The sequence below is a fragment of the Mastomys coucha genome, unplaced genomic scaffold (assembly GCF_008632895.1).
Source record: "Mastomys coucha isolate ucsf_1 unplaced genomic scaffold, UCSF_Mcou_1 pScaffold22, whole genome shotgun sequence".
Lineage (NCBI taxonomy): Eukaryota > Metazoa > Chordata > Mammalia > Rodentia > Muridae > Mastomys > Mastomys coucha.
In genome coordinates, this window is record NW_022196905.1 from 45,297,640 (window position 1) to 45,325,578 (window position 27,939).

The following is a 27,939-nucleotide window of genomic DNA, read 5'->3' on the forward strand; positions in this document are numbered from 1 at the left end:
TCTGTCTTATGTATTTTGAGGTACTTAGAAATACCCCTGACCTCATAGACATATTGGCATCCATCCAGCTGCAACAACTAAAGATGTTCATGGGTCAGGAGAAAGAAAAGATCACCCCAGCTAAGAAGTACTGCAATAAGTTTAAATTGGCAGGAGATGTCAGTAGTTCCCTTTGCCATCGTCCCCTGTGGAGTCTCCAGTGATTGCCATAGAATCTCAGTACTGGAGATGACCTTGGGTAGACCCAGGCCAACTCAAGATTTTGCTTGTAAAGAAGAGAAACACAGGCAGAGATGTACCTGTCCCACAAACTCCTACCAACAGTTGTTGAACAAGTGATAGACTTCTTCTCTGTCTCAGACGAAGCATGCTCCCACACCACCATTACACGGACTATTCTTTCAGTGGATTCTAAAGGCCAAAAAAACTAACTTTGTATTAGCAGAAGGTTTTATTATATAAGATGCTTCCTTAAAATATGGAAGTTGGAACAAGGATTATGCATACTAAAAATAATAAATACCAACACCAAATAGCTGTGACACACCAAGCAGTCTTTGGAGAACTCATTGCTCTCGTTCTCAGCCTTTACACAACAATATCATAGCAAATCCTACTTAGTATTACTACTTAGATTTTCTTGTGCATTAAGGAACAGAAGCTCACCAAGACTAAGGACCTGCTCCATAGTCCATCCCAGGGCAGGCCAGCTGCACAGACTGTTCACGGGGTGCCAATTTAGCATGCTCTTTCTCTTCCCTCTTTCATGGTGTCCCTCAAAGTTCAAATTCCTCCTGGGGTCCAGCTCCCAACTGGCCACTGGCCTCCAGTTCTTCCTGATTTCAGTTGACTGCAGTTTCTGCTGATTCAGCCCTGTTCAGCCTGTTTCTGCCTTTTCAGGCCCCTTTTCCCTGCCTGGCATTTGCATTTTTAAGCCACTCTGGTGATCTGGAGCAGCTGGGAGGATCCATCATATCCAGCAGGAACTCACTGATAATCACCTACAGAGCCAAACGCTCAGCTAGGCACATGAAGCTAAGTTTCTTTCTCTCTCAGCATTGTCCAGATGGGACATTGTGCATCTATTTTGTGTACCATCCTACTGGACAAGAAGCTTCCAAGAGACAATTTGCTGTGTCTGTCCTGTTCATCCTCCGGTCTCAAGTGGAGCATAGAGTATTTGTTAAACAGATGCTTATAACCCGTATTAGACCTATCATTGGAACCTGTTCTAGCTCAGGTGATCTCAACTACCTAATATTATCTCAACTGAACTCAGACACTTTGCATAAGGTATACCTCCATGTTAAAAATGCACTCAACATTACACAGCTGGCAGGTAGCACCAACCCTAAAACAGTTCAGACGGGGCAGATAAACACCCTTTCGTATATACAATTTACACATTCAACAAGAATTTTTTAATTAATTAATTAATTTTTATTAGATATTTTCTTTATTTTTATGTCATATGGTTTCTCCTTTCCCAGTTTCCCCTCCAAAAAACAAACAAAAACAACAAGAACAAACCCCTGTTGCCTCCCCTCTCCCCATGCCTGCCACCCAACCCTCTCCCACTTATTGGCCCTGGCATTCCCCTACACTGGGGCACAGAATCTTCACAGGGCCAAGGGCCTCTCCTCCCATTGATGATAGACTTTGCAATTAAAAAAAGAATAAGTATGTCATTCTGAGTGAAAAATATGCTCTTTTTCGTGATTCACATACATGAATTCAAAAACAGTAAACACAGGCTTGAGAGCTATACTCATGGGCTAGAAGTGCTCAGGCATCTCTAGTCCAACAACTATCACCTGTGTGACCTAGAACCAGTAACTCCTCCCTCCCAGTTTCCTGGTCTACAGAATAATTACAGCTCCTTCCTCAAAGCCTTGTTATTGTCTCCATTTCTCAAGCGAGGAAGTACAAGCACAGAGACGTTAACTAACTTTTGTAAAGTGGCACAGCTAACAAGTGACAGAGAGCTCTGATTAAATATATGATCACCTAGTATTGTATACAGTGCCTGCTAGAGAATAATTCATGCTTGTTTGTACTTACATTTTCATAATAAAATTGGGAAGGCAAGATTCACAGAGGTAGACACACACACATACACACACACACACACACACACACACACACACACACACATACACACACCATGAAGAAAAAGTGAGAGAATCAAGAGCAGTACAGAGAGAGTGACAGTAGAAAATAATCTTTCTTTGCCCCACAGGAAATAACACCTTGCATTCAGGTTTTTTTGCCATTCCATTTAGACTTGAAAGAACACATCCTTGTCTCAGACATAAGCCACCCTTTTTACTAGCATTGAATTCAATTTACTTTTATATGCTGTTTAAAAAGAAAGAAGAAAAGAAAAGCACACAATTCCGAAATGCCTTCAAGTGGCTGATGGAGAGAGCGGGCACACGTTCAGGCAAAAGCCGTTATTCCTGCCGCGTGCTGTTATCCGGTGGGAAACTGACTAGGCGGAGTTCAGCAGAAATGGCTCCAAATGTCTGGGAGAGCAGGGACTGCATGGAGGCGGGTGATGGGTGCTTAACTCCGACTCATATTCATTTACTGCTACATTTAAGCTGCTTTCAAACCAGTTTTCCTTCAAAAGCACCATTCATATCCCCGTGGCCAAGCCCTGGCTCTGAAGCCCGGGGCTCCAAAGAATCTGTTTTCACATTCATCTTCAGATGCACACGTGTGCATGTGGTGTGGGTCAAGAGTGGCAGAGCATCACTAAATAACTGATTCGAAAGATGTCTGTTGGGCATCAGCAATGTATCCCAAACAAAGATGCAGGTATCTGCCCCAGAAAGAGCTCAGAAGTTAGTCAAGGGTCTTGTCTTTCAAGATACATAAGATCAAGGAAAACGAGACTCTCCAGTATCTATTTTTATTTTATTACCCTAAATCAGAAAAAGGGCACAAGCGAAAGTCAGTAAATAAGCCAGGTGATGTAGCAGTGAAGACAGCTCAGTCAGTAAAGCTCTCGCCTCAAAAGCAGGAAGCCCTGAGTTCAAGTCCCTCAACCCTTGCAAATGGTTGTGATGGCCAAAAGAGAAGTACAATCAGGGCCATGGAGCTTGTTGGTGGGCTAGCTTGGTCTAAGTTCCAAGCCCATGAGAGACTCAGCCTCAAAACAAAACAGAGAAGGTGCCTGAAGAACAATTCCCACAGTTATCCTCTGAGCTCCCTGTATGTGTAGACATGTGTGTGTTTGTGTGTGTGTGTGTGTGTGTGTGTGCGTGCACGCACAAATACAATATCAATCCCCTGAGCATCCCTGAAACACATGAACCCATGGCGTACTCCCCAGTACTAAAACATTCAACCATGGATAATCATGGTTCCTCCATTTCTCTGCATCTGAGAGGCCAGCATAAGAGCTAAAACAAAATAAATTGTGTGAGACATGCTTGAGCAGCTAGTTAGAAGTAGATGTCCCTCTATGGGGCTAAGACACTAAATAAAATAATGCAGTTAACTATATAAAGAGTCACAAATATTTTGAAATTGATGAAATGGGTACTTTTTCAGGTCAAAGTTTAAATCAAATGTTTATAAGTTATGATTGCTACAATAATGCATTAAGTGATTTTGTGTGGTTCACAAAGCAATGTCCCTTTGAGGCATACGTATTTATTTATCTAGTCTCTCTCTCTCTCTCTCCCTCTCTCTCTCTCTCTCTCCCCACTCCCCTCTCTCTCTCATTTTCTGTGTGTGTGTGTGTGTGTGTGTGTGTGTGTGTGTGTGTCGGTGTTTTTGAGACAACATCTCATTCTATAACCCAGGCTGGTCTGCAACTCATTGTATAGTCCAGGCTTCCTTCAAACTCAGGGTTATCTTCTGGTCTCAGCCTCTCAAAGAGTTAAGATTGTAAGCATGGCCCACCATGCACAGTTTATATTTATTTTGAACCCTTTCTAATATAAAAGTAATCAGTACTTAAATAGCTACAAGACTTTGGAAATGCTACAGTGATTTGTATCTTAGGTTATTAAATAAATATGTGTGCCATTGTTAAGATTGAGAGCAGCAAACTGTAGTAGAAGTTAATATTCACTGACTTGAAGTATAATCACATGTTTATCTCTCATGAGCATCCCCGCTAAATGGCAAAATGTTTAGAAGCCAGCCTGACTTAAAATCTTCTCTTTTGAACTGAATAGCTATGTAAGCCTGAAAAAAAATTATTTGACATGTCTCTACCTCAGTATCCTCATCTGTAAAATGAGAATAATTCCAATTTCATGGTGCTCCTCTGAAAATTAGATGTAAAGCACTTACGTGGAAAAAAGGACAAGAGATAGGCTGGTAAGCCTGTAAATGGGTTCAATCACTGTATAAAACTACTTGGCCATATTTACTGAAGTATGATCCTATTTCATGACCCTGAGATCTGACTTCTGAGTTTATATAGAAGAAAACATATCCACTGAGTCAAAACATAAATAAAACCCTAATAGTTTAATAGACTTAACTGCATTACTCCAAAACTCAAAACAACCCAAAGTGTCCATACACTGGAGCACTAAGTGAAATGCTGTTAATTAATGATATACAGCATCACACAGCAAAAGAGTAAACAGACACTGACTCATGAAAAACATAGCAATGTCTTATAGATGTTTCTTAAAGACTCAACACAGATGTAAAAGATCAATACTGCCTGAGTCCACTTATATAGTACAATAACAGGCAAAAGTCACTGATAATAGTAGAAATGATCTCTTATATATGCTATTGACTTTAAAGGGGCACTGCAGAAGTTTCTAGGCTGTTGGAAATAGTTCACACAGACAAAAATCTCCACTGTGCTGTAAACTTCACTTTAACATAGTTTATACAACTTACTGTAGCATCTTTATATGTGTTTGAAAAGAAATCTCATTGTAAGGCACTTATACAAAGGTCAGGTATTCAGTAAGCATGGAAGCTTATTTGAGACTATTAAGATTTCTTTTTCTTATTAGCTAGTGTTCTGCATGTGTCATTGTCTCCAAGAATTCCTGAAGAAGTCAGGAGATATTATATATTATAGATATTAATATTCCAAAAGACAGTCCTCACCCCAAAACGTGGATAAGACCCTTGAGAAACACTGATGCTCCTCTCTAAGCATCATTGCTTAGCAGCCAAATAGCCCTGGGAATCGAAGAGTCTACTTTGGATTCCTGGTGCCGCCATGTACTAACCTTCATAATTAGATGTAACCTCTAGCCTTAGTTTCTTGATGTTGACTATTACATGGTTGATGGTAGAAGCGGCCCCACATTTGAGATGCTTGTTGAAAAGTTGCAACCACTGCTATTATTAGATTGCATTTATCTTTGGTCATTTTCAGGGAGTGTTGCCCAAAGTAAAAATGGAAAATGGAAGCTTCATTAATTACAATCAAATAGACCATGTTCCTTGGGTTATTTTTGTTTGACTGCTTTCATGTTTCAGCACCCACGACCTAAGAGAGAGCACATGACCTCCAGCTTATTTACAGCCATGCTTCTGAAAGAAACCTGTCAACATGGCAGTCAGTTATGACTTTATTTCTAAGTATTGCTCTATTACAAGTGGAGAAGCAGGGCCTCCCTAACTGTATGCCTGCATCGTCTTTGAATCCCTGACAGATTTTCCAAATATACAAAAGAAAAAGATACATATGTTCACATGTGCATATGTGCAGTGGGCTTGCCTATGTTTGTACCTCAATGAATTTGTCAAACCACCTATGTGCTTCTTCTTTGTATATGTGGGGTGTGTGTGAGTGTGTGTGTATGTGTGTGTATATTTATGCACGCATACATGAGGACTTGTCATAATTCAAAGAATACTGGACAAACAGGGAGAACTAACCCAGGTGCAGTTAAGGTTGCCTAAACATTCCTGAAATAGAAAAAACTCAATAGTACCCAGGCTCTATAGCCCAGGATCCCTCTGCGCCAATGCACACTGTCACAGTACAGCTCCTTTATCCACTTAGCTGACTGCCAACACCACTAGGTCCTAAAGAACTCAAAGAAGCAAAAGTCATGATTGGTTCACTCCATAAATCCCAGAGCCTTGTATGGGGCCTGGACCAAATAGACAACAACTCTGTGTTGACCTATATATCTAGAATGATTCAGATTGCTGCTATCTCTATGGTGGCCCTTAACAAAATCAGACTGGACACCTCCACCACTGTTTTTCACCAGAGTACATGGTCTTGCAAGGTGACAATGGACTGGCTTTGGATTGCCCCACTTGCTTTGAAAATCTACTTTCTTTGTACAGCTCACCTATACATAACTGGATGACCGAAAGAATGTTGTGACCTTGTAGAGAAAACAGGCATGGAGTGTCTGTGGCTGCATTCTCTCACTTAGGATTACTGCTGTCTCCTCAGTAAAACTAAATTGGGATGTCTCTGTCACCTCTAGATGAGACTGCTCTAACTCAAAGGGTGACCAAGTAACAGAGAATTGACCCGGGTGCAGTGGAGGTTGCCTAAACCTTCTTTAAATAGACAAAATCAATAGCACCCATTCTCTCTAACCCAGGATCCCCCTGAGCCAATGCAATTAACTCAGGTTTGGAGCCAAAGTCTGTAAGTGATATTTACAGTTCAGGGACAGGAGCTGGAGTAATTGCCTCTCCTGACTCTAACCCTCCAAGGTTATTTGGCACCAACTTGTGATTCTGATTCTCTCTTTCAACTAAATCTAGTTGAACAACATCCTCCATCCAGGTCCTGACAATGTTCCCAGTATTCTGCCAGAGGTTAGCGTTCCCACTGGGATCTCTGGAGTGTATGTGGTAGGAGGAATCTCTCCTTTTGCTCTCTGTGTATTTCTTCTCTCTTTTTCTTTCAGTGCTCCCCTACCTCCTTCAGTGTGTATGAAGGCAAATGGCTCTCTCCACACAATGGACTCAGCTTTACGCTAATTCTATTAAACCTTGCTAGTGCACCCCAGACACTACACTTAAACAGGCATTCTGAATTCAAATAGAGCAGCTAATGGAGGAAGCCAGCAAATCCTCTCCCTTCACCCCTAAGTCTTGGTATTTCCCTCACGGAGCACTGCCAGCCTCACCTCACGTCGCCACTGAGATTTAATAGTGAAGAGCCACAGTAAGGTCTTGTCTTACACAATTTAATTACACACACAGAAAAGACAACAGTGTATGTGTTGGCCCACCATTAAGTATGATCATAAGTAATTTAAACTCAACATCACTTGTCCAGATATATGGACAAAATGCAGCCTGCCACCCCTGCACTTTAACAACGTTCCTTCCATAACTGTGAATCATCACAAATTCACGGTAATTTATTCCACACTTCAATTGGAAGTTTGTCTTAAAGAGAGAAAAGCCAAATGTGCAACACTTGTGATAGTAAGCTTATCTACCTACTATCCAACATAAATTAAGGAGCCATACTTTAGTGATTCAATTACACTGCTGAGTAATTGAAAATACACAATTACAAGGGCTTGAAGTTCTTTGAGAAATATAATGTCTGCATTTCAGATTCCCTACTATTTGATTTATAATTGGGATATTGGCATTATATTCTATGTTTGAGAGGCATCATGCCCTCCCCCCAGGTAATTCTCAAAGCTGAATATTTAAGGGTATAGAAATCCTTAGAGTCCTCTTGCTTAATCCTTTGTTTTTTAGATAAGGAAAAAAAGCCTAAATATAAGTCAATTCTTAAAATACAAAGAGAGGGCAATCTGACCTCGTGCTCTGAGTTAGAAATTTTAGCATTTTGTAGACTTTGCTTCTTCAGAGTTGGACAAAACTTATTCAGTGATATATAAACTGCTCCCCATTTCAACAATTTCCCTTCCTTTGAAAGAGGGAGGGGTAACAACTAGACAGAGACTAATATCAGTGTCTAGTCATGTAGAGTGGACTTGGTTTCTTTCTTTTAAATTGGGAAGACTATGCCAAAACAATGAGCAGCCTATAGCAAGTTCTCCAGTGGCTGACAGAAGTTTCTCTCCCAAAGACACTCTGCAAAGTGTGAGGGCCTACAGCAAGATTTCAGTAAGGAGATAATTACCACTTTCACATCTTCACCAAGCCTCAACACTGCATCATGTCTCAGTCATTCATTTCATTCCTATTGATGCTGTCAATATCTAAGCAATAATTTGGCCATGAGATAGCATGATACATAATGGTCTGATCTTTGCATAGTATTCTAAGGAGAGTGTATCTGTGGTATACTCCTTTGGCTTGAAAGACTGGAATCCTGCTCATTTTTAGGAGTACAATCTAAACCACAAAACATTGGACATGTGGTTCACTTCTCTGGCTTCCCTCTGACTAAGTACGTTTGCCTTGTGTGTGACATTTTGCATGATCACTTTTCACCTGTAAGATGTGGCAGCCCAACTGCATAGCAGGCATGCCATCCTTTGGAAAAACTTACATTTAAAGTTTGCATCTTGATATGCAAATATTTTTGAAATCACAAAGGATCATTCCTGTCATTGAGTTCTCCTACATTCTGCCTCCTAACAAAAGAATTAGCCGGGCGTGGTGGCGCACGCCTTTAATCCCAGCACTTGGGAGGCAGAGGCAGGTGGATTTCTGAGTTCGAGGCCAGCCTGGTCTACAGGGTGAGCTCCAGGACAGCCAGGGCTATACAGAGAAACCCTGTCTCGAAAAACCAAAAAAAAAAAAAAAAAAAAAAAAAAAAAAAAAAAAAAAAAAAAAAAGAAGAATTCAGAGCCTTTTTAAAACCCAAAATAAGCTCATGTGATCAAATGCTAATTTAGCAATAAACAGAAAATTGACTTCAAATCATCTCTCTGTCACTCTAATTGATTAACAGTCACATGAAAATTGATAACACGATTTTCAGCGAAGGAGCATGTGGCAAAGCTCTTCACTTCTATTGGCTTTGGATATTGACTGCCTTCCAGATAAAGCCTTTTAAGAGTACATTAGTAAGTCTACTAATAAACTTAAAATGCAGTCTAATTGCAACGATGAGCTCCATACAATGAGTTAATGCAATACCAGAGTTTACAAATTCAAGCCTCTAACTGAAATAAAGCCAGGTGCCTGTTCAGTTCTACTCAGAATACTTTGGTCCACAGGTGTGAGGAAACCACTCTTTTTCCTTCTTTGCATCTCCAGAATTTGGGATCAAAAAAAGGTCCTCATGGCGTCTAAATGCCTTAAAAATGATCCCAACATCTATAACAATTGCCTTAACATGAAATTAATTTTAAGCTGCTGACTCTTGAATGGTTATATATCTGAATTAGAATAATCTCATAGAGCTGAAGGTTTGGAAAATTATAAAACTACATTTGCATTACTCTGGGTTCTAACTGTTTCTAAGCTGAGCACATTATTATGGCAGAACTTGGCTGCAGTCCCCACTGGCAGGAGGGGAGCAGGCATTGAGTTTATACTGAAATGTGCCAGCTAATATAGCCATGTAGGGCATTCTCTATGGTTCCTCAGATCCTTGATGTACCCTCTGCTACCATCTGTGCTTTTAAAGCCTGAACTTTGAGTAGTCTGAGACTTAGGAAGGCACTAACAATACAGTCAAGGCCAAGAAGACAATAAAATGGGTGCTTCTGCACCTTTCCATGCCTTCTCTGCTGAGCATGGTTGAGAGAGAGATTGTTTCCTCCATCAAAGCCTGCATTCTTGAAATGCATCCTCTCCACTGGCAATAGCTATAGCTCTCTGGACACAGAATCAGCTTGCTTCTCTGCCATCTCCAGGTCTCCTCTGTTGTGAACCCGAGGGGAGACACTACTTGTTGATTTCCTTCACCCTTCCCCATACTTTTGAAAATGGTCTCTTCATTAAACTCTAACCCCATTTTAGTGTGCCATCTGTTACCTGCCAGAATCCTGACTGATAGGGCTACCTTCCATTAACCCAGTGGTTCTCTTCCTGTGGAGGGTTACAAACCCTTTAGAGAACCTAAATGAGAAAAAAAATTACAGAGACCTCTCTTCAGAGCTGCACATGGTCTATGGTCATGAATTTTGTGATACAGTTTCAAAGAGTTGAAAGATACCTTAAAGCACCTGCATGGATGGACCTCAAAGTACAATACACAAATGTAGCAAGGTGACTTTTACTTTCAGATATGGGTGGTATGGAGACTATGCTGATCTTTTGAAGTGTCAGACTTTAGAGTATCTGATTGTGGAATAAGAAGTTATAAGAAGGGAGAGGCTGGAGAAAAGACTGAACTAAAATTAAGAGTGCTTGCTGCTTTTGCAGAGGGCCAGAGTTCAGTTCACACACCCATATCAGACAACTCACAACCACCTATAGCTACACTATCAGGGAACACTATACGCTCTTTAGCCTCTGATATTACCTACATACATGTTTACATACACACATGCACACACATGCACACACATGCACACACATAGGAGAGAGAGAGAGAGAGAGAGAGAGAGAGAGAGAGAGAGAGAGAAGTGAGAGAGAAAGAACTCATAAGGAAACATCTCATCAAAAGCCAGACTCTCTTGACAATGAATTGGGGTGTCAAATATTGCTTGATACTGCATCTTTATTAGTTTATTCTTTATTCTCTCCTCTTTCTTCACATCATGTGAGTGTTTTTATCAAAAAGACTTTTGGACTCCTTTTCCATCTGTCATGGTTTTACTCACTTTTTCAGTTCACTATTTATCATCAGTACTTGCCATCTGGACTACAGATAAGCAAATGTCTTTTAAAATCTCTGAAAAAGATTTCTTAAAGTTTTATCATACACTAAACCTCCTCAGCATTCCAAAGCCTGGTATCCCAAGAGGCTGATATGTGTTCAGCTGGCTTCTGTTCATTAACATCCATGGCTTCATAATATTAAAAATGTATATGCCCAACTACCCCATTAGGAAAAAATGCATATGTTAGAATGGGGAAAAATCTACTTCAAGCAGTCATCTGCCCTGCCTGTACACTTCCTCCATGGTCCAGCATGAACAGATTTATATGGAAAACAAAGAAAGATTGAAGTCCGACACTCCAACATGTTTCAGTCTCTTGAGGTCTCCATCAGTGGCTATTAATATTTAAAGTACACTGGAAAATCCTCGACTCCATAAAATGTGTGCTACTTATATTCCTTAAGCTCCTGGCTTCTTCCCGTGTTCTGTGTAGTTCAGAGGGAAGCAAAAATCTATGCAGTAGATACAAGACAAAAATGTCACTGAAAACAGAGTGAAAGAAAACCTTGGTTCATGTCTTTTTTCTAATGTCAAACATCTTAATGACCCTGTACTCTAAAGTCATCCTTCTGGAAATATAAATGAATTTGTTTAAATATCATGACAGTGTAAATAAATGCAGGTATGTCCTGTGGGAATATAAATTAGCCTCTCTATTTTTAGTTCAAACATAGATAAGGATAAAAGATGTACCTGAGGACATGATTCTAAAGAGAATGAACATATGAAGTCCATAACACTCATGACTTGTTAGTCAGTGCTTTTCTTTGTTATCCTATGTTAAGTCCCTTATTAGCAAAGTTCTCTTTGATTATTTTGGTGACTTTCATTAACATTGTTCATAAATACTAAATGATCTCCAAAGTTTTCTTTGTCACTCATGACTTCCTAATCTGCTCTAAGGGCAGCTGGGTGGGGTTAATACACAGGAACATTTGCTTCTCATCGCCTCTCCCACCTTGATCCTCTCTACTGAGCCAGGAGATAACTTTTCCTTTCATCTGGAGTATGCACAACTCAATTCAGAAGTCCAAAGGACCATCTCATCCTGTTGTCTCTTGCTCCCCTAGATACCCTGCCCCGACTCTATCCAATACACTGCTGCCAAGTTAATCTCCCTAAAAGCACAACCCTGACGGTCCACTGTCACCTTCCCTGACTTACTTTGCTCTACCCCTTCAAGTACTCTTTTGCCCAAAAAGAGAAATGATTAGAATTCTACATACTTGCAGTCAAAGATTTTATCACTCTGACAATGGCACCCTTTCAGTTTCCATTTTCCCTCTCCATGCCACTGTGGGTTCCCAGTAGATTACAATATATTCACTAGAGGTACAACATATTTTATAAACCTGTCTTTGCTTAACTGTCCTTTGTCAATGCAAGATGCCTTTCCCCAGACAGTTCAAATATGATGTCTCTATGACACGTGATGAAATCATTCCAATACCTTCCTATACACTGTCCCCTAGCTCACCCTCAGTGATTCATCTGGTAGTAGTTTGCCAAGTTGTAAACTATGAAATTGGGTTTATCTATTTCCAAAATGAGGCTAGTGATAAAAATGACAAGAAATAAATATGTTGAACAATTAATGCAGTTAAGATTTTTATGGTAATGCTGGTTATGATTGCTAATTTATCTTAAACAAGTTAATCTAGAAAGTTGAGACTTTAATAACCTTTAGTTTATTTTTCACCCTTTCTGCCCCTTTACACCACTTAGGAAGAAAGAGAGAGGTTCTATTTGAAAGAAACCTCACTTCTAGGACAAGGAGTCAACATTTTAGATTCCATTTTTGATTCTGGGATCAATGTGTATGGACACAACCTTTAGCTTGACAAATAATCACACAACCTCAATTGCATTCTAAGAGACATCAACTACCTCATTTAGTTGTAAACTACCACAAACGCTGGAGTTTTTCTGAGCAAGATGACAGTTGGATTCAATAAAGACTCCCCCACCTTTACTGAGCCAGCACTTGCCTCCTCTGCAGATTTCTTTCACTCACATAGAAGCCAAATGAGATACTTCTTTGTCACTTCTGTCCACCATTTCTCTAACAATGCTGTCCTCTTTTAAAAGACCTTCAGGTCTAGATTCTAATCTGAGCTGTACTGTGATGAGTCTCATAAAAGAACCACGACTGTGCCTGCAAGCACAGACGAAAGTGTTAGAAATAAAACATCATTAGTCAAAATCACAGTGGCTTCCCAAAAGCCTTATGTGGGGTCAGAATGGCAACTTTGGATTGTTTAGCAAAGAATTCACACTTCCCTTTTATCCAACAAGCATTTTCAGGTTTCATTTGTCCAGAAAAGGACATCTTGAATCCTGAACGTGGAACGCAACATCTAAGCTAAAGCACAAGCAACCACTCTGAGATATTGCAGGCATCACACATACTGAGTTCAGTTTGCGGAACCTCTGAGCCTTAAGAGCACTGGGCACATTTCAAAATGACACACAGTGACATAGTGTTCCACAAGAGCACAAGCCACCCAGTTAATTGGCAAGGCTGGTCACTGGAATGTACACTCCACTCTGCAGCAGCAGGAAGGCCACTTGTGCAACACCCAAAGAAATCTTTCAAGTGGACAAGAGTCCTCAAACCTCTATGCAGGCAGCACACATGACAGCCAAGGACATTTCTTTATTTGTACTTGTCCTCTGCCGGTCCTGGGCAATGCTCAAACAGGGAGAGAGGGGAAACTTCTCTAAACAGACATGTAGTTTAAGCCCTACCAGGCCCAGAAGTCCTCAGGGGAATGGCTCAGAGGCTGCAGGGTCACTGCTTCCTAATTTCCCTGGGTAGCATGTGATGACTCAGCAAGAGCCTACATCCTAATTCTTGCACAGAAAGAATTACCCTAGTTCCAAGAATGTGTACTGAGCCAGAAGACCTCAGTTCCATGCACCAGCTCAGTGCACCGAGGCGAGTTCCCTACCTCACTAAACCTTCATTTCTTGTGCAGAGGAAATACTGTAACGTGAGAGTGGGAATATCTGTGAAGAGAGAATTGCCTTAGAAGACAAAGGCTTCAATTAATGGTGATGTTGATGTACAATTATATTAACTGTACATAGTAAGAATTTGAACCCCTACAGAAAGCAGGCTATAGAACCCTCACACTACAATTACTCATTTGGGATTGACATGATTCCCTTTCAATCAGCAGAGTAGCCAGCAGTTACCAAGCAAGTGAAGTGAGCCAATCCCAGGGTGCCAGAAAGCTGTGACACCACCCAAACTTCTATTTATGAAGATACACAGAGGCACATGGTTGGTCATGCATATTGTCACCTCTAATCACACAGAACAGTGAGTTAATCTCATTCCTTGGAGGGATCCCAAATGCTTCAAACGTTTTCTCCAACTCTTTAGACTTTACACTTCACTTCCTGCATTTTCTGGTTCATCAACATTGAACTTAGTAGGTAAATGGGAAAATACAGATCTTTCAGACTATACTAAGCTCATCTTTTGATGTGCACAAGTCTTCAGATGAATGTTATTCATGCAACAGTGTCTTAGTGTTAACTAATTTCCCTTTCCCTTTGCCATTTTTCCCCCACTGGGCTATCTATGTGGTATTGCTTCAACCTCTCTTTGTGCATGCAGTAAGTCATGCCTTAATTCATTCATCATTCCTGCCACCCTAATGGCAGTCTATCTCTGTCTCTCTCTGCCTCTCTCTCTCTGTCTGTCTCTCTGTGTCTCTGTCTCTGTCTCTGTCTATCTGTCTCTGTCTGTCTCTCTGTCTATCTGTCTCTCTCTGTCTCTCTGTCTCTGTCTCTGTCTCTGTCTCTGTCTCTCTCTCTCTCTCTCTCTCTCTCTCTCTCTCTCCCGTGCGCGCACGCACGCGTGCTCTAACACAAACCTATAGATACCTATTCCATGATCTCCTGATCTCCACTCTCTGTTCCAAGTTCCTCTCCAAGCAACACTGGCCATTTCAAGTCTACTCTGGATAATACTTTACTTTGCCTCTGTTTTCATCAGTTTTCTTCAGTCCTCATAGTTAGTGTAATCTGCATGGGGGCTTTCCTTCAGTCAACACAATTAATGGCTTGGTTTCTTAAAGCTTGAGAATTATTTCTAGAGAAGGTAAATCAAGCACGAATAGACCAATGTGATGTCCCATGGAATCAGGACTCAGACAGGACTGAAGCAGGACTTGGCAGCATCAATGGAATGTCTCTCATCCCCAATGGTACCTGAGAAAATAGAGCAATATGAGCCTATGGGATTTATAAAAGAAGAATTTCAGTATTGCTATTGGTGTTTATTTTTTTAAATCATTTCGGTCAAGCTATCCACAGAGCTTACATCCTCCACCGTCTAATGCTCACACTCACCTTTCACCCATCATCAGTCAACTCATTTGCATTCACTGTTTCCTTTTTAAAATCTGTTTTTTTTTTCTTTTCAACTCTCAAAACAGTATTTAAGGCTTCATAGACATAGGCAAATACACTACACTAACTGGCACCTTAGCCCTCAGCCAAGTTACTTGAAAAATCAATTTTGGCTAAAGAAACTTAAGATATCTTCCTATCTTTAGTGAGTGTATGGGCATCTTCACATGTACAGTGGAGATGACACTCTGCCCTTTGAGTGCCTTTATTAAGGGAATTCTGAAGTATCCATATGTTTATGGTGAAAGCACATTTATTCTCATCGCTTTTCTCTTAAATTTACATAAAATTTAAAAAAAAAATCTGTGGCAGTGCCTTTTGAGATTTAATAGATTTATTAGGATAGCCAGAGAGAGGGAGAATTTGAGAAGTGCCACCCAGATAAAGAAAAATCTGTTTGGAAAAAGTAAAATAAAATAAAATCAAGAACAGATTTTAGGAAAACACACCAGGTAGCCAACTGGGGTGAATCTGGAGAAAACCCTGGAGGGAAAGTGAGTTCTGTCAGTGTGGCCCCTGTCATCTAAAAATGGAAGCAAGCATGGAAGAAGCTGTAGTTGCTCCCTGCATTCTACTTTCCAACACCAGCCAAAGTAGAAACCGTGAAAACAAAATGACTGTCCATGGCTCTTTTCCTTTGAGCTTCGCCAAGTCTTCCATGAGGGATTTTAGTTTTATAAAGGTTATTTGTAGATTATTCACTTTTCCATTTTCCATGGTTATGGTTGGTTCCACCTGCCAAAACCCAGAACAGCCTACTTCAACCTCTACATGCCCTTTTGACACATCACCTCCCACCTCCCAACACTAATCAATGGCATCTAGGGATTCCAGTGTGACATTAGCAATAGAGTTAGCAGGTGTGCTGTCCTTCTACAAAAGAGACAACAACAAAAAAAGGGCATTTAAAAAACAAAGCAATAACTCAAAGAGGATCCAAAACTTGATTTGTCTATATTCTTCTCCATTAGTGTGCTTAATCAAGCACACTATGCACAGAACTATTTATTTCCATGGTTCCTAATATTCATTCTATATTCTTTTAGGTTAATTTTTCATGAATGATTTCCTTTGTTCATTCTTTTAAAAGATTCCTTGGAGTAAATATTATGATTTTGCTGATTTATACGATGTAGTTTAGTGGCTGAGAATACTCTTTGGTTCAGCTTCTTATGAAGCTTTCTTGCTCTCTTAACAAAAAGCTGCTTGCCTTTGGCTCCAGCAACCTTCTTCTCTGTGCAATTTACTTAGGGGGAAGGCCAAAATCACTAATTAATTCCCCTGAATCCGAGTGCTTCAGTAGTGCAGCTACTTCCCTCTTCATGTAAAGCAGTGTGTCTGGCTCCTTGACACCTTCCCTTTCTAATCCCATTGCTTCAAGGAAATATTTTTGGCTCTCTTGTTCTCTGGCATTGTGAAACTCATTTTTACAAATTGTAGTGTGATCCTTAAATGCACATTGACAACTGGCTTATCTCAAAAGCAATTCTATCAGCCTAGAGACCAAATACAATCAGCAGTGTATTGGAGACCTAGTCTTTCCGTAGAGCTCTACCCATCCACACAAGTGCTCTACAGGACACCAGATACTATACTCAGAACTGGGAGCCTGGTGAAAGGTATGATTCCTGCTCTCTGGGTTGGAAGAGAGCAGGTTCAAAGGACCCATCTTTGTATTTGAGAGAAGCAGAACATTATGTAAACTAAATTCTACCCTAAGTAATCAACAATAATGAGGGCTGCTTGCAGCAGCATGCTGTGGCTGTTGATTTGTCCTCTATTAAGCTTTCCTTACAAGTTTAGCCTCCTCTACAAAGTTTACATGAGCCCAAAGAGTTAGATTCATTTTTATTGCATTTCACAGATGAGAGAAGGAAGGGTTAAGGAAGTGAAAAGCATTAGCTCTCAGGCATTAACCTCACACTCGCATAATATTACCTTTCATTAAGAATTCAGACAAGTGCTTGCTTCGGCAGCACGTATACTAAAAATTAGAACAATACAGAGAAGAATAGCATGGCCCTTGCGCAAAGATGACACGCAAATTCGTGAAGTGTTCCATACTTAAAAAAAAAAAAGAATTCAGACCAGTTCACACATGTAAGAGCTAGCAAGAGGGTAATTGCAAACCCAAGGACAGCCTGAGCTACCTACAAAGTTCCAGGCCAGCCAGGGAAAGATAGCAAGACCTTGTCTCAAAAACAATATAAGGAATAGCAGAACAACTTTACCTCTGTGTGTCATTTTACGTTAAGGGGTCAAATAAGCATTCTGATCTATATAAAAAAAAATTCTATATTGTCATTTTTTTTTAAGTTCAGCAGAATTTAAGGTCCGACTTCTGTCCAGTTTAAGGTTGACCTAATATATATCAAACAGAATATCCATGGGCTCATCCAATTGTTTAGGGAATTATTCCTAACTTGTGAAATGGACATAAGCTGTAGAAAGAAAGAAAGCTAGAGGGACATGAGATGACATGTATGGGTTCAAGGTTAGGTACCACCAGCCTTTTGGGGCTTTAAGACTTAAGCATGACATAAAAGAGAAAATGGAGGGTAATACAAAAGAAAAATAACAAGGGTTCATCTATTCTAAATCTTTGCAATCCCCCCAAAATGGAATAACTAGATAGATTTTCCACATCCTTCCAAATACATTAATAGTAAGTAAAAGCAAAAGCTTTCTGTTTGTCAGGGCTTTCACCAGTGTGACAGATGACCAGAAAACAACTTAAAGATACAATAGGTTTATCTTGGCTCATGCTTCCAGACATTGTAGTTCATGCTTGGCTAGTTACATGGTTTCCTGGGTTTCAGAGAGGCCAGAACCCTGTGTTGGAAAGGTGCAGTGGAGCAGAGACCCTTAATTCATGTCTGAGTAGGGATGGTTTCACCCAGTGAGAACCCTGTGGTTAATCATCTCAAATACACCTAGAAGGATGCTTAACGAATCGTATCTCTCAGTCCAAGCAAGTGGACTGTCAAGATCAATCACCATTGGCTTCAATGTTAGACCCGTGTCTTAATCTTACCACTCTGCCGATCACAAACATGGAACAAGATAAGAGAGTGTGGCTCCTCCGCTTGAGGGCAAAGCCTCAGGTTAGTTGCAAAAGTGAAGTGAGATGATGTTTTTAAAGACCCTAGTATTTGAGAAGATAGAGCACAGCAAATGTCACAATGAAATGCAGAGATCATCTACAGAATATTAGAGCATGATAAGTAATAAGTATAGAAGTTATGACACTGTACTGGATGCTAAAGTCAATGAGAAGAATTCTATAACTTGCTGTCAATCTCCTCAGCCAGACAAATCTTTGGACACACAGGGCTTTAATCATCTGAGTGCCATGAAGATAGGGATGGCATGAAAGTGTTGTGGAAGAAATTAGGAAAGTACACACTCATTACTGATCTGACATTATGAATGCTTAGGATTGGGGGGATTTGAGTCAGCAGCTAACTGCTCAAAAAGTGGCACAGTGCTGGAATGGTAAGAACCTGAGTGTGATTTTAAGGTGAGATATCCTGGGAGCAAGGGGAGCATGTTTCTATATGGATGGCATGGTTTGCTGCTGGAGAGCACACTCCCTCTTAATATCCTCTTTCAAAAATTAAAGAAAACTCTTGATGGGCACCGACACATGCTTGATACAGGAAGAGAAAACAACTTGGTAAAATCTTGCATTAAACAAAAGACAGAGTATGTTGGGAACCTTGACTTCATGTCAGTTTTAACTCTATGCTTATGCATGTCTATTAATGGTTTTGGAATGCTATTCTCTTCCCCCTGCTGCTTATTTATCTAACCTCTGGAATAAGTTACACTCTGGTGTGGTAAGTGCTTAAAGATATTTTCAACTAGGTAAAAAAAAAATCTCGCATCATTTACATTTGTATATGTATATTTAACTCTCATGGTAAAAACATAATTTTACTCAATTGGTAAATGAGTTACAATCACTATACTTTATTAATTATGTAAGAAATCTTATTTAAATAAGGAAATGCAATGTGTTCCATTACATAACTGGGAGCCAGTACAGAACACCTAGTGATAGGTCTCTGTCTTAATTTCCTTTACTGTTCCTGTAATAAAAATATTCTCAGAAGAGTAAAGTAATGGAAAAAGGGGTTGTTTTAGCTCACAGTTTAAAGTCATCATCACAGTGGGAAAAACAAGGCAGCAGGAAATTTGAAGCAGTAGATCGTATCCAATCCACAATCAGGAAACAGAGGAATGAATAAAAACCACTGCTCAGCTCCCTTCCTTTATTTTCATAGTCCAGAATCCTAAGCAGGGAATGATACTGCCCACAGTGGGCAAGCCTTCCCTGGAGATGAGTGGCCATCCTCATTGAATGACTGAGTCCTAGGTTCAAAGACAGACCTTGTCTTTAAAAGCAAGATAGACAGCAATAAAAGCAGACATCCAAAATTGACCTCTGACTTCTGCAAACATACTCATACACACACATTCACAAACACACACACACACACATACACACACACACACACACACAAAATAAAGATGGGGTTGAAAAGGAATTCTCTGGAGACAACCAACTGGAGGGAGGCAGGACAATGATATATGTCAAAATGCCTTAAATATTTACAATGTATTGATCACAGTTCTGGTTCTTCATCAGTGGTAAAAGATGCTGAACTGATGTTTTGGAAGATGATGCAAGTGTGGCCTTGGAGATAGATGGAAGTGGTAGTGCAGGTGGTGGGGGTCATCATGAGGCCTCAGTGTGGTGTGTCTATATTTCTCCTAGGATGAGGTTGGTTTCCTGAAAGGGGCATGCTACCAGGGTCAGAAGAGAACATGCTAAAAAAGGGATTGATTTCTTGTGCCACAAGGGTGCCTTCTAGGGGAGCTGAATCCAGGTAGTACATTGAGAAGGATCAGTATGGCACTGGCAAGGAAAAGCATTCAGGGAATTGCTCCAGTGACTGGGAAAAAAATGTGTTTTAATTAGGCTGTTTGGCTAGTGGTTCTCAGAGCAATGGGCTCAGATCAGAAGGTAAGGAATAAGCATGTGTGTTTGAGCAGGCAGGCACATGCATAGGAGAGGGCAAGGGGAGAGAAATGGTTTGGAGAGAAAAGAAGCAATCTGTCATGAATAGCCTATGAAGCTGTAAGCATGACCCACTCAAACTAAAGTGCGTAAACTTTTATTTATGTTCTGGAGTCCTAAAGGCTAATTTCCTCTTTGTGTGGCATCAGGTGAGAAACCTCGCCCGAGAGAGGTGGCCTGGGAATCTAGGGCTGGAGTTTCTCAGCTGCCCTCACCTGTTTTGGGAAGTCTGGAAGACAGGGGAAGTGAGTGCCTCATGGTCCAAGGCTAATAACAATCATAAACCTCCGAGAACAAAATTGACTGAAAAGAATAAAAATTTTAAAGTGAGACAGTTCTCTGTCATTTCTGTCTCGGATTATACTGGGAAGGTTGAACTCAATTTTATTGAGAAATCAATTGTAATTTGGCACTCTGCATGATCCTTGGCAGAGGACGCTGATAACAGTCTCTGCTGAAATCTGCAAGCTAATTTACCTCTGCTGCCTTCGCACTCACAAACACGCCCGCCCGAGAGGCCCTCTGCCCATCACACACCCAGGCAGCATTGATCGGCAACCCCCTCCTTGTGTTTATGAGATAAACAGTAAATCTGGGAAAGGAAACAAAAGAGAGAGTTCAGGTCAACCAGGAGGAAATTCAGCCTGAGAGAGAAAGATAAAAGTAAGGTTGAGCGTCCAGGCTAAGGACTAGTGACCAGGTAAAAGGGAAGAGAAGGGGGTGGACATTACATACACACAGTGAGGTGTCATTTGAGGTGCTTTACCAGTGAAAGTCACCATAAGCTCTGTGAAAGCTCATTGCCATGTATATTTCCACAAATCAAGGTCATGTCAACCATCAAGAACATGCCAGTGAGGTAGCTATCTGGAGGAAAAACATCTGCAAATAAAGCAGAACTGAGTTACTGGGAGCAATCCTTTCATGGGGGCTTTCTGCTGTGACACCACCCTGGACCTGACAAGGGAAGCAATTGCTGGATCACCAAGCTCCTTCATCGCATGGTTTCTCTCAGAACTCATCCAAAGTATTGATGCAAATCCACTCCAGGTATTTTTTATTTAGGTGGGAATTGCAAGGTTGAAGGCTTCATGGAAAGAAAGGTGTCGTGGGAATGGACTGTCCTCACTTAGAGGCAGAGAGAGCTGTTTGCCCTCAGGGCTCACTTTCCACTTAATGATTCATCTTCCTGACAAGCACTGGCCCTCTTCCTCTTCCAGGGAAGCCTTTGGTGTGGGAGAGAAGAAAGGATGAAGGTGACCACTGTTGGCTACACTGCATATCCTACCCTCTCCCCCAGAGCGCCTTAAGCACACATCCCGACACAGCTGTGGCTGCCACACACTCTTGTCCAGAGTCATTTCCCTGAACAGTATCACAGCTTCATCAAGACGACCCCCAGACAAGAAGAAGAACTATTACCCGCCAAGCCATCTTGTAGGCTCTCCTCATTCCTCAATCCCTTATTAAGAAGAAATATTCTATTAGAAAAAAAGGTCAAGGAGCCAGGCTTGTAGAAGAATGGCCTATTGTAGGTTCTCCCACTTCACTCACTCACTGGACTCATGACACCAGGGAAAATGTCCCTTCCCCTGGGGTCTCCCTCCGATTTTCCTCATCTTCTGTTATGAGGATCTCTTTCTTCAAAGTTATTCCCAGGGCTATCCAAATCTAGGGCAATGTGACCTCAAATCACCATTTCCTTCAATGCCAAAACCACTCAGCAACACCCACATCCCTATCTCCTGTGTCCCTACTCTGGAAGATATGATGCTTAGAGCTGCCTGTCCGCTGTGGGCTCCAGTGCAGCACACAGTCACAGTCGCACCTAGTGAGCTCCATCCACAAGAATCTCTAGTTTCTGATGACCCCCCAAAAAAAATCTCACTAAAGTTATGTTTCAGGCTTACCTGCAGCCTGTGCTTTAAAGCTCTGAAGATTCCAATGGGAGAGATCAAACTCTGTAGAACTCAAGGCAAAACAAAAACAAACAAAAAAATTTCAACAACAAAACAACAACTACAAAGATCTCATCAGCAAACAAAGGGTTGAAAGTATCCACTGGTTCTCTGTCCTGTCTTATGGGCCGACCTGAAAACTGGCTTTCTTTCACGTTACAGGCAACTCCCTTCAGAACAGGATTACGGAAAATATATACCCTTAAAAATATTACAAGCAGCTTACAGCAGTAATACCTATAATTTTTCATTCCTTTTAATATGCCTGTTTCTCATGTTTAGAATTTCTAGTAACTCTACCTTATTAGGTTTTCCTGGTTGATGTGCCTATATAATCGGATAAACATTTGTCTAATGCTGGATTGTGCTATTTTTAAGGTACTTTTGTAGAATAAAAACAGCAACAAAATAACAAAAAAAAAACTGTAGAAACAAAAGCACTTAAGCACTGCATTTTAATATTTAAAACTTTCCAAGCTCAGTGGGTGTTATTTAAGGAAGGGAGGAAGGTATACAAGAGGTGCCTGTACAATTCAAGCTGTCAGGAATTATGGTAGCCTGGCTCCTTGACCTTTTTCTAATGAAATATTTCTTCTTACTAAGGGATTGATGAATGGGGAGAGCCTACAAGATGGCTTGGCAGGTAATAGTACTTGCTACCAAACCTGAAAACCTAGTTTTAATTCTTGGGATCCTTGTGATGGAAGTAGAGATCCAACTCCAGTGGGTTGTCCTCTGACCTCCACGTACACGCACACACACTCACTAAATGAAAATGAAGATCTAACAAAAAAGTTTAACCAGTAAGAGGGAATGGAGAATATTTCAAAACGTTTTCCTTGAAAATCCTTATATTAATTTTAAAAAGCTATGGCAATGAGCATGTACTATTCTAAGCAACACCAGCTGAGGATTTACTTTATGTCAGCTAGGGCAGGCCAACATTGTACATAAATTAACCCACTTAATCCATTGCAGATTCTGCCTGTGAGGGCTGTATGGCACTCATGATGATTTGAGTGAGACATGTCCCCTAATATTTGAATACTTGGTCCCTAACTGTTAACCCTCTCCGGGAGACTTATGAGGTCTCACCTTATTGGAGGAAGTATGCCTGCCACTGGAAACGGGCTTGGAGAGCTCATTGTCCCAACCTTCTTCTAGTTCACTTTCTAGTTCCATATTTATCAGTGAAGATGTGAATTCTCAGCTTCTTGCTCTGACCAACGTGTCTGCCTGCTGCCTTTCCTCCATGCCTTGCTGGGTACTTATCTCTCTGAAACCGTAAGCTCAAATAAACCTCCTTCTGTAAGTTGCCTTGCCACAGCAACAGGGCCAGACAATACTCCACCCTATTTTACAGGTGTCAACATAAAGATGTCTACCAAAGACCAAAGATTATGATAAATACTGATGTAATTATTTCTTTAATTCTTGAAGCACTTGTTATTATTCTAATACCACAAATATCTGCTATTTGTTCTAAAAATACAGGACAAAAAAAAAAAAGGCTGAAGAGTTACAGGCAGTGTTAAATGTCCTCCTGAGAGTCGATATAAAACAACCTCAATCACAGACTAAGGCAGTTCTGATAAAGTTTCTCTACAAACTGACCCAGTTTCCACTGGTTTGCTTCAGAGGGGAGGGCAGAGGTTGGATTCATTCACAGGGATAAAGGACAGCCACCTTGGCCTGATGACTTGATTTAATTCATTGGAGCAAATGGGTAGAGTCCTCGCTGCTTCCACTCCACTGGGCAAGAGTGGCCATAGGAGAAGCTGAGGGAGAGGATAGGAAATCATGAGACTGTTCTAGTTCTCTACTTCCCTGAGACTCACATGGGCCAGTAGCAAACAGATCCTTCTCCCGCTCTAGGTACTAGGACTCTGACCCAGTGAACATCACATGCAGCCACACTTCTTCAAAGAGGAGTCCAGGTGACCAGGAAGAGCATACTTTGATCCACCGTACCGCACAGAAAGGGATGCTTTAGGTATGAGGAGGAAAGACGTTCAAGCTCCTGAGTCATCTCCCTGTAGATCTCGTTCCCAGTTCTGATATCCTGCTCTCAACATCCTTTCTTCTGTTTTTAAACTGGCTGGCATCTACCTACTGTTGACCTCGAGCTCAGATGGGACCAAGAGAAAGGATGCTATTTTGTTCTACCCAGAGTGGATGATGAAGTCTTTAAGCATTCTGTCTTGGGCCAGAAATCTGACTAGGGCTTGAATTCCAGAGAGTTTGGGGAGAACACAGCCTCAGCGACTAAAGAGTATGGCTTCCTTCACCTCGTTGTTAGTACTAGCCGCCTCTAGAGAATCCAGTGCTAATAGTTATAGTCTGGTCAAGACTTTAGTAGACAGGACTCATGCCCCAAACCTACTCTTTTTATATTTCTAGTCAGATAAAAAACATGTGACAACTCCAAAGACGCCACTCTACTACTACTAATCAAAACAGCAATAATAATAATAATAATAATAATAATAATAATAATAACAATAACAATAATTAACAAGAAATTATGAAATTGTGTGATTTGGCCACTAACACAATTACTTCCCCATCTTCCCTAACAATACCCAGAGTGTGTCACAAATGGCAAGGGCATTGTTGATTGTTGTGATATCCACAGCATGAGAGTCAAGATCCTCCACTCCTGCTGCCTCTTATAATATCCATAGACCATGACTGTATTCAACTAGGTCAAGCATTTCTGAACAGTGTCTGTTTTCCACAAAAAGAACCAAGTAGTCAATGTCTCAAAGTTCTAGGTACAGCAAGACAGCCTCATCCCAGCTACTGTGGGAAGAAGATACTCTGTGAACAGAATTTCCTCCTAGGGTCTCCATGGCACAAAGTCACCATCTCAGTGGCTCCTCTAACATTTCCATAAGTTTTCCTTTCCATGCCTACATGCCTCCACTCAGAGTCTGCCCCAGAAGAGCAGAAGGGCAGTTCATGTGGTCCCCTATTCCTAGTGGTGTATAGTCTAACACCTGTGTCAGAGCTTTTTAACTGATCAAATAGTGGGAACAGAGTGGAGAGACAATGGTTCTTGTCTTTCTTAGGCACAGGACTAAGGGCTTAGCACAAAACTTGCAGCATTGTCTTCCTGTAACCAAACCAAATAGATCTCTTCAAAATAAAGACCTCACCCACAAAGACCATCAAAGCATTTTTCCAGGCACAAAAGAGCTCATGTTTACACAGAGGAATGTTAAACTCCTCGGGAGAGATTTCACATGAAAGATGAAAATAGCTCAGAGTTCTAGAAGTCTATCACTAATGCTTTGTCCTCCCTAAATGCCTCTCTAAGAGCCCTTTGATTTGGGGGCTATTTACCTCTCAGCTTTCTAAGTCTTCAGGTTGTCTTTCAGAGGCAGGCCCCTCTTCTTTGACCGTTAAGAGGTGCCCTTCTCCCAAGCAGCCTGTTCATCCTTGAGGAAAGTTTTATTTAAAAAAAAAAAAAACTGTCTGCTACGTGCCAGCCACATATCCTGGCAGATTTAATTGGCAAAGAAGTGAGAAAGGGAACAGGCCATGAGAGTCAGCTCTCTCAACTCTGGCAAAAGGGAACCTAAAGTCAGGGAGAGGAAAGGACACACCCGCCTTGCCTTTTTCCAATGTGTCCTAGGTACTCTCTTCTTCCCATTAAACAAAGGGCACTCTCTCATTCTGCAAGGGCTCAGCATACTTTTCTGGGATCTCTCCCAGGGTATGGTCCCACCACTCAGTAGGTAGAGAGTGACTTCTGCCAAGTCACTTAACCACCCAATCTCAAGTTCCTCATCTGTAAAATTGGGATAATATTTCTCACCCGACATCCCAGGTTCCTAGCGATAAATATTAATGTCCATAGAGGGCTTTGAGATCCTGGGGTGAAGGATGCAGCAGAGTGTTATTTTTATGACGTTGCCGCTTCCATAAAGCATCAAATTCAATGAGAAAGAGGAGAGAGGGGGCACTGGGCTGGAACCAAGAATAATGTGGGCAGCTGCAGCCCAAGCTTCCCCCACTGCTAACGCATCACCACGGTCACAGGCAAGCTTGCCACTCCTCAAGTCCTAGGGCTCTGGTTCTCACTGGTGACCTCTCTCCTATCATGCCTAGGAATCCCCATTTAGCATCATATTAATATGGATATTCATATGGCCGATAAGAACCTGTATATTGCAAACATCAGGAAATCTTGCCTGGCAATCTGTTGGTATCAACATGCTACACAGCAGGGGCTCTGTGTTCACGACCCAGGAGCAGATCAGCCTTCCAGAGCTGGCCACATGCCCACATCCCAACTACCCGAGTAGCTGCTTGTGGCCATCACTCTCTTTTCTGACAGAAGAAGAGATTCAGGCCCCAGAGGCAAGGAAACAAAGCAGAATATTATGTACAGGTCTCCATGTCCAGAAGCAAAGCTAGTTTTATTTTAGGATAAAAATATCTGAAGAAATTCCAACGAGGAAGGAATAACTGAGAAAATTAAGGCTGTGGTATAAAGAAAGAGGGAAAGAGAAGGTGCATGTTGGCTTGACTCTAACTCTCTGAGGCCTCAGGAAGGCATTGTTAGGTCTGAGGGAAGAGCTTCCCTCTGCTACACAAGAAGAAACTGAGAATTGCCAGTAAGAGAAGTGAACAAAACTATAGCAAGCACCTCTACCCATCTGTGCATCCATACATGCCTGATATGCTCAACATACAAACAGTGTAACATGCTGGGCCCTCTAGGGGCAATGGAAGCCCAGATAGAAATTAGGATGATGTCAGGAGCCTGATATAGCTGTCTCCTGAGAGGCTCTGACTATGCCTGACTAATATAGAAGTAAAGGCTCATAGACATCCATTGGATTGAGCACAGGGTTCCCGATGAAGGAGCTAGAGAAAGGACCAAAGGAGCTGAAGGGTTTGCAGCCCCTTAGGATGAATAACAGTATGAACTAACTAGTACCCTCAGAGCTCCCAGGGACTAAACCACCAACCAAAGAGTACACATGGTGGGACTCATGGCTCCAGCAGCATATGTATAGCAGAGGATGGCCAAGTCAGTTATCAATGAGAGGAGAGGCCCTTGGTCCTGTGCAGGGGGAGGGAACAGGGTTTTTTGTTTGTTTGTTTGTTTGGTTGGTTGGTTGGTTGGTTGGTTGGTTGGTTGGTTTTTTAACTAAATTTTTTTTCTTTTTTTTTTTTCTTTTTTTGGAGGAGAAATCGGGAAAGCAGATATCATTTAACATGTAAATAAAGAAAATATCTAATAAAAAACTTAAATAAAAAAAGAAATTAGGATGATGTCATCCCTCACTGTCATATTAGGGTCCTATTGACCCTAGAAATCTGGAGCCCAGTTCCAAAATGACAGTTTTGGACTTCACTTTCCAAAACATCTTGGGCCTCTATTTCCTATTCTCTTTGCTACTAGTCACTTGAAGCCCTCTCTGGAGAGAACCTTCCTTACAGAGCCTGGAAATTTCTGCCAGAACTGCACAAGCCAGCAATATAGAGGCTGAGTCTGGAGATGAGTTGGAGGAGGTCTGAAAACCAAGCAGAGTCAATTTTTTGACAGATGAGTAAAATAGCAATTTCTTCACCCTGGAAGCAGCTATTGTATATTTGTGAGAAAAACAACAAAAACGAAAGGAAATTTAATGCATAAAAATGTGTTTTCATTGAAAGAAAGTTTCTAAAGTGGAATTATGACCCTTTAAAATAAGAGCAAACACAAGTGTCTATTAGCATAATGGCATCCCTTCAC

At 41.1% G+C, this 27,939-nt stretch overlaps 1 protein-coding gene and 1 non-coding gene across 2 annotated transcripts in view; one reads left to right on the top strand and one right to left on the bottom strand.

Annotated features, from left to right (window-relative positions):
- Ppargc1a (PPARG coactivator 1 alpha) overlaps positions 1-27,939 on the bottom strand; it is a 657,537-nt gene that overhangs the window by 244,181 nt on the left and 385,417 nt on the right. The window lies entirely within an intron of this gene.
- Positions 17,110-17,217, top strand: LOC116071630. Its single transcript, XR_004111034.1, has one exon. It is a non-coding gene; the product is annotated as a U6 spliceosomal RNA (small nuclear RNA).